Source organism: Blastomyces dermatitidis (assembly GCF_000003525.1).
Source record: "Blastomyces dermatitidis ER-3 genomic scaffold supercont1.3, whole genome shotgun sequence".
In the NCBI taxonomy this organism is placed as follows: Eukaryota; Fungi; Ascomycota; class Eurotiomycetes; order Onygenales; family Ajellomycetaceae; genus Blastomyces; species Blastomyces dermatitidis.
The window spans coordinates 2,386,187-2,397,903 of NW_025544776.1; the positions used below are offsets into that span (position 1 = coordinate 2,386,187).

The 11,717-nt window shown below is 31.2% G+C and overlaps 1 pseudogene across 1 annotated transcript; it reads left to right on the forward strand.

Moving 5' to 3' along the window:
* Window positions 1–11,211: 11,211 nt before the first annotated feature.
* On the forward strand, window positions 11,212–11,300 carry BDCG_16642 (annotated as a pseudogene). Its single transcript has one exon. The product of its transcript is annotated as a tRNA-OTHER (tRNA).
* The last annotated feature ends 417 nt before the right edge of the window (window positions 11,301–11,717 follow it).

Here is an 11,717-nt window from a genome sequence, read left to right on the forward strand (position 1 = left end):
AAGTGTCTGAGAATCTCACAGTCATGAAAACTGAGCTTCAGATATCAGAGAAATACTGAGATCTTACAGAGATATTCAGCTTAGCAAAGATAGCTGAGCTTTCTTCTCACTATGAGAAGAATCTGATAATAGATTTAATAGAAGAATAGAAACTCTTCTGAGAATCAATCTATAAACTCTTTCATTATAAGACAGAGATCTTACAGATCTATATAAAGAAGAATCTGAAGAATGACTTTATTTAATCTTCACAGATCTTCATAAGAGTCTCTGTAATATTTATAAAGAAGAAGAATGAAGATCTCAGATTATATATAGACTACTGTGATCTGAACTTCAAGATAATAAAGAGCTGCTACTTTCTATCTCTGATTAAGAATGTAATCAACTGTCTCACAGAAGTTGTCATATTTATACAACTGAATGTAATCAATATATATACATGACTGTAAGTACAGTCTGAGAATGAATAAAAGACTGTCTTTAGAACTGCACTGAAATTATTTAAATATCTAGTGATATCTTTTGATCTAACTAATATCTCTGTGATATTTCAGTCTTTTATTAATAAAACACTTCATGTATATCTGAATGTCTTTGTAATAATATATCTGAATGATGTGATAATATACTCTGTAAAGAAGAAAGAACACACTGAGTATATATAAAGTATGTTAAAGATCTTAGATAAGACAGAACTGTATATTAAGCTTACAAAGTATAACTTCAGTATCTACTGAATTAATTTCCTAGAATATATAATCATCATAGATAATATTCAGATAAAATCTTTATAAGTTGAGACTATTCTATTATAATCAGAGTTAACTAGTATTTATAAGATTCAGATCTTTCTAAGCTTTGTGAATTTCTATAGATGATTTATCTTTGTATTCATGAGAATCTTCTTAACTCTTACAGACATACTGAAGAGTGAAAATAAGAAGAAGTTATCTTATAAATAGAGAATGAAAAGATTGTTGAGAAGAAAGAACTGTAAGAACTTTCTTATCTCAGAAGCTTGTAAAGTCTTTATAAGATTGAAACAGATATTCACAGATACAGTGATACTGTTTCACTTTAATCTCTTACTCTTAATCAGATTGAAGACAGATATCTTCTTCTTTACAATTTCAGAAATAGTCTTATAACTACAGTCAAATAAAAACTGAGTTTCAGTAATCTTTTTCTCACAGAAGATGTAACTTACAGAGATCAACTATAATATTTATAATCAGAAGTTTCTCATAATAGTGAAATTCTTTTATCACTGATATCACTACTTTAAGAGTCTCATGACAGTAATTACTATTAGAACTGATTATAATAGCTTATAACAGTTTACTTTAATTAAGAAACTCTCACAGTAACAGATTCACTGAGCTCAGAGACTGAGTGAGTTCTGATTCAAGATAGAACATATCAAGAGAACTAAGAACTCAGTGAACAGACTCTCTCACAGATCAGACTATATTAAGAAGGCCAGAGTGATAGATACAGAGAGACTAGAGAACTCAGAAGGCAGAAAAGCTTCACAGAATGCTTAAGCTGAGTATTGTGAAGAGATTGACTGAAGAGTCTCTTAATCTCTTATAAGAGAAGAAGAGAGAGAAAGAAAAGAAGTCTGTATAACTACACTCTATAATACTGAGAGTTAACACTCTGAAGATCTCTGTGAGAATTCTTGAAGAGAGTATCTATAATCTGAAGAGTTTGCAGGCTTTGAGAAGCACTGCAGAAGACCTGATGTAAGAAGAAACAGAGTATAAGTCTTTATAAAATCTTCTATTCAGATTGTCTGAACTGCAACTGAAGAATGAATATACTCAGTATATTCAGAAACTACTCACAGCAGAGATCAATTCTGCAGAAATAAAGAATTAAAGAGACTTAAATAATCTCTTATAAAGAGAGAGCTGAATTTATGTATCTATAAATGAGTTTCTATATATAGAACTTATTAAAAGATATCATGACTCTTCTCTAGTAGGTCATTTTATAGACACTAGAACTCATGAGTTGCTTACAAGGAAATACTTCTGACTGAAGATGCAAGAACTTATGAAGAAGATAATGAATTCTTGTACTGTTTATCAGGATTCGCAGATAGTGCAGTTCAGATTATATAAAGAACTTACTTCTCTACTCATTCTGTGAGAATCTTGAAAACAGCTAGGAATGAATGCTCTTGTAAGCCTCTCTGAAAGCAAGGACATATATAATGCCTGCTTTGACAGTGTGCTGATGATAGTGAATCACTTTATCAAGATAACACACTTTATATTCATCTGTAAGAACTTGAAGTCAAAGAATTTGACTCATATCTTTGTCTGCAATGTGGTCTGATTGCATGAATTATCTGTAAACATTATCTCAGACAGAGAATTAATCTTTGTAGAAGAGTTCTGATCTGATCTGATAACTATACTGAAGATCTTATAAGATCTAAACACAGCTTTTTATTAACAGACAGATGATCAGACAGAACATCTGATGAGTATATTGAAACAGTATCTGCAGTGCTTTATCAATTACAATCAGAATGACTGAGTGTATTAATTATCACTCACAGAGTTTATATACAACAACTCAAAGCATGTCAGTATAGATAAAACTCTCTTTGAGATGCTCACTGAGACTCATTTATGAATGATCTTGATAGACTCATAAGAGTACACTATAGAGTGTGGTGATGCCTAGACTGGCCGCTGAAATCATGAATTTTATGTTTGGTCTCATTTGATCTGATCTCATACATTTCTTGACGTGAATCCCGCTGAGACTGACTATCAAAAAAACATGTAAAGTGACTATATATCAGATCTTAAAATGAAATCATGACTTGAAAAAAATGAGAAAGTGATCTCATTTGATTTCATTTAGTTTCATTCTTGACATAAAGTTACTATTTTTAGACATTTTATGGTTTTTTTTAGACTATTTTTAATTTTTTAAAAAGTAACACTTTTTGATAACACTCAAATGAGATTTAAAGTCATTTAAAGCAATAAAAATAATTTAAATTGAGAAGTGGAAATCATGATCTCATTTGAAAAATGTGATAAGAGTAGACAGTAAGTCTCACTGAAACAGTATAAGACTACTATCTAATATTAAAACCGTGTAATGAAATCAGTCGAATTGATAATGAAACTATCAAAAAATCTGGTTCTGATCTCAGACACGGTCACACAGTCAGTCTAGTGATGCCTGTGAATGAGCTGAGAGAATTCAGAAGATTCAGAAGAAAGTCTGTGAATTTTTAAGAAAGACTCAAGAGTATCAGAAGAGATACTATGACTTCAAGCATATTATAAAGAGTTTCAAGAAAGATGATAGAGTCTGACTGAGTCTAGAAAACATTATCATACAGAGATCTAGTAAGAAGCTGAATCTCTTACAGACAGAGTCTTGTAAGATTATAAAGAAAGTTAGCTTACAGTTCTACAGATTGAAACTGTCATCTGAATTGCAGATGTATAATGTTTTTCATGTCTCTTTACTCTGTGAATATAAGAAATTCTTAGAAGAGAACTCTGTAGCTCATCACTCTGTTCACAAAGTACTAGAGAGTGAAAGAGAATACTAGGTCAAAGAGATTATTATTATTATTATTATTATTCTTCAATTATAGATGTATGCAGTCAGAGACTATAACATCTACCTGAGAACTTTAGTTCTCAGGGTTTTTTCTATGTCTGTAAAGTTAACTATTATACATTCATCAATTTCAGATATGCAAAATCAGAAAATTTTAGCTCAGAATACAAAAACTGTTTACAAATTGCAGTGTTTTAACATCTTTTGATACTTTGAAATCATTTGACAATATCATGACAAAAGAAAAGAGAAAAGGAACACAGTCTCAAAGATAGACACATTAAATAGATAGATAGAAAGAAATTGAAAGAAAAAGATAAAGAAAAAGATAAAGTAAAGAGAGACTATAACAAAACAAATTATTAAAAGAGAGTGTATAGCTGTTTTAACAGACTATATCTGATTGATTTCCTTCTCTTCATATTCAGATAATTCTGAATTTAGCCATTTTCTTGTAGCTGCTTGAGTTTCTGATAGAAAGTCTATTAAGTATTTAATTCCTGTCTCAGTTGAGAATAAGAATCTCATATTTAATTGATTTAGATTATACTTCTCTTTCAATCTGGCTCTGAGACTATTGTATAATGCACAGTGCATTACAATATGCTCAGAATTCTCATTTATATTGCAGAATGAGCATTCTATTGAGTCAAATCTATCATTAAATCTTTGTATATAAGATTTGAAATAGTCATGTTCTAGTTTCAGCTGTATTATAGATGAGAATATTTTCTTTTTATATTTAATTGAACAAGATTTCCACTTGGGTTTTGTTTCAAATCTTGAATAATGTATACTCTTCTTTTGTTTCTGCCAGCTTTCATTTCACTTGTCTAAACAAGATTCTTTTATTTTTCTCTTTATAAAAGACCAGAACATAATTTTTTGAATAGATCTGCTTAATTCTGCATTCTTTTTTACAGCTGAATCAGCCAATTCATTGTCATGAATATTCATATGAGCAGAAACTCAGTGTAGATGAATTATCAGCTTTGATGTTCTTCTCTTTTGAATTTTCAAAACAGAGTTTAAGATCAGTTCAAGATTCATTTGATCATTATGAATCTGACTATTTCTAAGTCTTTTTAAAGCAGCTTGACTATCAGAGAATATTCATGCCTCTTTCAAATAATTTCCTCTTTTATGAGATTTTATTTCAATGAGTTTGAAAGCTTTCACTATTGCAAATAGTTCAGCATCAAAGACTTCACATTCAGAGTCTAGATTTCAGAAATCTGAGATAAAATTAATATTATCTTCAGTATAAGCAATGCCTGTGTCTAATCTATTCAAGTTCTCATTTTTTAAGTCATCTGAATAAATCAGAATAGAGTCTTTTATATTGATTGTAGAAATTCTCTTCAAATGCTGTTCATATTCTTTCTCTTTTGATAGTTCACTTATTTGTAAGTCTATAAGAGATTCAAGCTTTTCTCTTCAGAGAGATAACTTCTCATGATCAACTTTTTCAATATTTAAAGAAGAAAATTGATTTTTAATCAGAGAGTATAGTCTGTACAGTTGAGAAGACATTTTCTTTGAAGAATTATTTTCATTTCAATCAAGAAATCTATTTCAATTCAGTTCATTTCCAGAGTTAATTGATGGAAATGAAGAAGAGACTCTTTCTCTGATTATATAATTTGAGCTCATCTTTACAACTCTCAGAGCATAGTTTATACAGGCCTTTTCAAATCTAATAGTAGAAGGAGGAATTAAAGCTTCAATTTTCATTGCTTTAATAGGAGATGATTTGAATGCTCTCAGAATTCTTCTCAAGACTCTGTTTTACAGACTTTGAAAGAGTTCAGTGAAATTCCCTTGATTATTTCACTAAACTTGAACTTTATAATCAGCTACTGATGTAATACAGGCTATATATAACTGTCTCATAGCCTGGAAAGATAGACCTCTCTCTGTATTTGATAGTCTGATTATGTTATTCAATAGTCTTTCTGTCTTGACAGTTCTTTGTTGAATGTGATATTTAAAATTCAACTTGAAGTTTAATCATACTTCTAATCATTTGACATTTACACTGGGTTTAATCTCTCTATTTAAAAGAGTTAGAGATAGTTCTTTCTCATTGAATTTAGAAAAGAAATGAATTAACTCAGTTTTATTCATATTAAATTGAATTTGATTGATATCTGCTCTAACAAAGATTTTCTTTACAGCTTCTTCAATTACTTTCAAATTCTCTTTGATAGTTTTTGAGCTGTAGACTAGACCAATATCATTCATATAACTCAGAGATCACACTATTCTCATATTTCTATTTTTGAATAGATATGCAGTGTATATTGCAAATAAAATGAGTGAGATTGAAGATCTCTGTGATACTTCTATTTTTATCTCAGTCTTGTCTTGTTTCATTTCATCAAAGAAGAGTTGTATAATTCTTTTAGACATAAAACAGTTAACTCATTTTATTAGAGAAAGTGGCAGTTTTAATATCTTCAATGTCTGAATTAACTTTGACTTTGAAACATGATTAAATGCTTCTTTTATATCAATAAAAACTGCAGTTGAGATCAGACTCTCATGCTTTGCTATTTAAATATCATGAATAACTGAGAGAACAGTGTTAATTGCAGAACACTATTTTCTATCTCTCATTTATTCACTGAATAAAAGAGAATCATCTATAGAGCTTATAAAAGATAGTTGAGTAGCTATTATCTTTTCTAAAACCTTTTCTAAACAGTTCAATAGAGATATTACTCTATATGACTTAGAAATTGAAGTTTTTCTATTAGGTTTTGCAAGAATCACTTCAGTGGCTTCTCTTCAGCATTCAGAATAATATTCATTTTTCAAGAGATTGAAAAAGAGCTCAAAATATTCATTCTTTAAGTAGGAATATGTATTTTGAATAATTAAGTGATTAATTGAATCAGGACCTGCAGCAGTTTTAACAGAACTTGAGAAGATAGCTGACTCTAATTCATCTTATGTAAGATCAGACCATTCTCAGTCATTTTCATTAATGTAGTTGAGAAGTGATATATTCTCTTTCTCTGAATCTGAATCTGAATCTGGTGAGTTCTGAAAGAGAATTCTCATGAAAGCTTGACATTTTTCCTCAAAAGAGTTTGCTGTATATGATTCATTCTGAAACTCATATTCTAAGGCTGAAAGTTTTGCTACACTTCTTGTTATAGTATAGTTAAAAGCTTTAAAAACTTTCTTCTCTTGTGCTTCTTCAAGAAATTTATTCCAGCAGTCTATTTTAGCTCTTTTGATATCTGAAAAATATTCATTTCTGACAGTTTTGAACTCTTCATCAGATATTACATCATTCTTTCAATCTCTTCTAACAGTAGCTAATTCTTTCCTTTTAGATGAGATATTCTCATTTTATCAAGGTTTTAAATACTCAGAAGATTTTCTTTTTGAAATATTATCTTTAACACTTGTTAGAATAATAGATGTAATAAGCTTCACTCTATTCTTAAGCATTTCATTTGAGATATCTTGATCAGAATTTCAATATAGCTCATTCTGTCTTTCAGATTTTAACAGTTTTATGCTTTCTTCAACTGCTTTTCAATCAGCTTTTTCAAAGTTATACTGATTAGAGAGAAGAGGATTTTCACTTATTTATTTTTCACTCAGTTCAATATCAAATTCAATAATCTCATGATCTGATTCTGATGTCTCATTTGAATCAATAAATCAGTTTACAAGTCTTCTTTTCATTAGATTTTGTGATATGAAGGTTAGATCTATAATAGACTTCTGTTTCATGCCTTTTCTAAAGAATGTTTGTTGATCAAACTTATTAATCAAATCTATTGAATGCTCAAAGGTTCATTCAATCAGATTATCAGCTCTCACTGCTCTCTTGCATTCTGAATTTCATCAGAGATGATGTGCATTGAAATCTTCTGCAATTATAGAGTTTCTTGATGAAGTTATGTTCAGAAATTCTCTATCAATTGTTCAGATATTATTATTTTCCTTCAATGACTTTTCATTATAGATATTTATAAGCTGTATAGTATCAAACTCATTTTCTTTATCTATAATATCACTCATCAGAATATCAGAGTCAGACATGATATCAAATCTTAGATTAAATTGATATCTTGATCTCTTTCTTTCATAGATCACTACTCTTGACTTTATCTAAGACTTTTGAGGTAAAAAGCAGTAGTAGCTTGAATGAGAAATAACATATTTTTGCTCAGTATCAAAATTCGGCTCCTGAAGCAGTATAAAATCAACTTTTTATTCAAATGCAATTTGAAGACAAGAATAAATACAATTTGAGTTTCTATTCACATTATTTTGAATAAATGTGATTTTTGAAGAGTTTTTAAACTTTTCTTGTTATTTTTGTTGTATATTCATACTAAAAGAGAATAGAGTAGAATCTAATCACTATTATCAGATAGTAGATTATAACTGTTCTGAAAAGTAGGAATCTCAACTGCTTACATTATATCTAGTTTATCATCAGAGTCATTTCTCAATTCTCTAATCTTAACAGAAGTTTGAGGATTCAAATTCTGTTTACATTTAGCTGGAGAATTGAAGTTTGAAGACTTAGATAGTTGAGAGTTTCTTCTTTTTGAGCTTACAGTTATGAGTTTACTGACTTGACTCTTCTCTTCAGTTCTAGATTGACTTTGAGCTTCATCTTTTCTTCAGTTCTTTTGAGTTCTAGAAGCAAACATACATTCTTTTGAGCTAGATGCATGTTTTTCTTTGCAATTAGAGCACTTAAGCAGAGTATATCAATAAATTTCATCTCTTTTTGAGCATGTTTCACATTTATGCTCACTAGTTTTATGATCTCTGGCATAGAATGCACATTTTGAGTCTCTAAAACATGAGATTGCAAAGTATTCATATCTTTGACAGTTTGAACACTGTGTTTGAGCTTTGAGATTCATTCTTAAGTCTTTGTATTCATGAACTCTCATTTTCAAACCTGCTACTCTTACTTCAGAGATCTTTGACTGTTTAAGTGTTTTTATATATACTAGAACAGAGGCATTTCTCCTGCTTTATCTGAACTCAATTGAATTTAGTTATACAGGCTTCTTTCTCAGTTGAATAGAGTTGTATTCTTTCAATTCATTTTTGAGAAGTAGCATTCCTTCTTCACAGTCAAAAATTTCAACTGGAATATTATGAAGAATGAATTTGTCTCACTTTTCATTTCTTTCAGATAGAATTATTGTGTTTAACAAAGATTCTACTGCTGACTTTCAGAGATTCTCATTCTGAATAAGGAATTCAGCACTGAATTCAGGCATTATAGTCAGAATGATGAAGTTTTCAAAGAATAATGACTCAATTGAAGCTATAACTGATTTTTGAACTTCAATATCAGTCATCAACTGAGAAAAGAACTGCTGATTAATTTCATTTCTGATTCTGAAAATGAGATTTGAGTTTAGCTTGTTTCTTTGCAGAATATCCTGATTTAAGACTTTGAGAATAAGTCTTCTATTTCTGAAGATTTGAAAGTTTTTCTCTTTTTACATTTTCTTTTTCACTTTTCTATGAATAGAGGCATGAGCAGTATTCTTCTCAGTTTTCTCAGGATTTTGAGCAGGTTTTGAGACAGCAGGTTTAGAGACAGCAGATTCAGCTGCTTGAGCATATGTTTTCTTCTGATTCAAAGAAGAAGAAGAAGTAGGAAAAAAGAAAGAAGAAGAGCAAGATAAAGAGTCAGTGATTGTACTAGAAATTTTCAAGGTTTTTTGAACTGTGTTTGAGATTTCAAGTTTGAACTTGATCATCTTCTGTAGTTGTCTAGCCTGAGCATGAAGAATTAACAGAACTTCTTCATTCATCTCACTCAGATACTGCTTTTCAAGAATCTTGCTTGCTTTTTCAAGTTTCTGTATTTCAAGAACTTGCTGTTTCTCTATTTCTTCTTTCTTTCTTCTCTTCAGAATTTCAATCTCAGGAATAGCATTTGAGAAAGCATCTTTTTCCACATCAACTGAGTGTATTTTTAAACTCATTGTTTTCACTCAATGAAAAGTTGGTCAGACTGTTTCAATTGAGATATTTCTAAGTCTGTTTTCAATTGAAAAGTTGGTCAGACTGTTTCAAAAGAAGAATAAAAGACTTTTGTGTATAAAACACCTGATTTTTTTCACACTAGTTCAGTAACTAGGTTAGATTTTTGAAGAGAATCTAATAAACTAAAATTGATTTTTAAGATAAATCAATAAAATCTTTACAATCTCTTGGAATACAGTGAGGAAAAGTATAATATCAATTGATAATAAATCAGATGATATGACAGTTTTTGAGAGAAAAACTGACAAAAAATAAATCAATTTTTTGCAGAGAAATTGATTAAAACTATTCAATTTTATTCTAAATCATTCAATTCTCCTCACACAACAAGTGTGCAACTCAAATCAGTTAATAAAGAGTGTAAAAAAGAATTAAGTATTAATGAAAGCTCTTCAGTCACTGAAAAAGTAATTCTTACTTAAAAGAATATGAAATTATGACAGAAAACAACTCTGTTTTTAATTCTTTGTAAGAATATTGTATAAAACCCAGAGAAAAACATCTTACTTTTTCAAGAGAAGTAAAAAACTATTTCTAAGATCTTTTTTTTTTTTGCATTAACTGCTGCAGAAGAATGAGATAGAAACTGCTAAGATATACACTACTATATACTCTCTATCAAGACTTTCCCTCTTCAGGGTCTTGATATTATAGAGAATATAAGTCTGTTTCTATATGATAATATAAATATTGCCAGCAGGATGTAGAGGAACTGATTATTTATATCTCAAAATAGAAGACTTTGTCAATGATTATATCAATATAGAGTTAATTCTCAAATTCAATAGAAACCTAGTGTTGCTGTTCTCAATCTCTTGCAGAATCTATTGAATATTGAGGTATTAAAACTAGATTTAATATATCTCACTGTGCAGGGATCAAAGGCTCAGTCAGACCTTGAGATATACTGATTTTATAGTTGTTATGTCTGCTGATTATGTATTGAGTACAGTTGCTGAGGTATCTTTTTGTACTTTTCTGTTGGAAATGGGCCAGATTGAGAGGGGTGGACGAGGGTGAGACTCGGTGTTGATGTCTAGATACACTGAGGACAGACCGCGGAGGTTGCACTTCAGAAGTGGCTGTTGATTATGTGCTTGATATTATCACCGAGGTATCTTTTTGTATTTTTCTGCCAGGGATGGGCCAGATTGGGAAGGGCGGTACGAGGGTGGGACTTGGCGTTGGTGTTTTGGAACATCAAAGATGGACAGGGTTTTCGCGGAGGTCGCTCCTCAGATATCTCCACAACTACAGATCGGGGATCTTCCAAAATCGAGAAGATTGGTGCATATGGCTAGGTCTCTTCACCTTACAATTTGTATGGCAATTTGGCCCGGGGTTGTGGTGTGGTAGGGGAGAATGGGGGATAATCCCACGCAGGAGTTCTGAACGACGTCTGGTTCACGTTTGGCTGGATAACTCCACCACCACACGGGGTATGCGGTCGGCGATGGGGTCAAAATGCTTGTATGATCGAGGGCTTTTCGATGGATCTATCGGCGGGTTCTTATTTGAAAAATCGAGCGAGTTCGTGGTGGAGCGGTTGTTGCTCGTCACTATGTCGCCCCGGTGGCCGAATGGTTAATGCGGCCACCTGGTAGCGCCTTGGCGTGGGAAACCAAGGTGTGTGGGTTCGAAACCCGCAGGGGATACATTAAATCCGGAACTCAAGCACCTCAGGTTCCTAATAAATACAGAGGTGTACAAATCGCTTCAATAAAATTGCTCTATGTTCCTGGGCTGGGAAGTTATTATCGCATGTATCTAATTGTCACTCCTTTGTATTTTCTATGTTCTTGTTATCTTGGCGTGGTCTCAACACCTGTATTTCCTCCTGTATAATCAACACTTGGTCTGTATTTAACATCACGCAAGGACTCATCATAAGCTCCGCTTGCATATGAGTATAATGGAAGAATAATAATAATAATAATAATAATCGTCACTATGTCAGTGATTATAAGAAGCTGAAGAAGAAAAGAAACTGAGAAGACATCTTGAGATCAAAGAGATTATTGACTCAGAGAAGTGAGATTGTGAGCTCTGATTCAAGGTTCAGTGATAAGAAT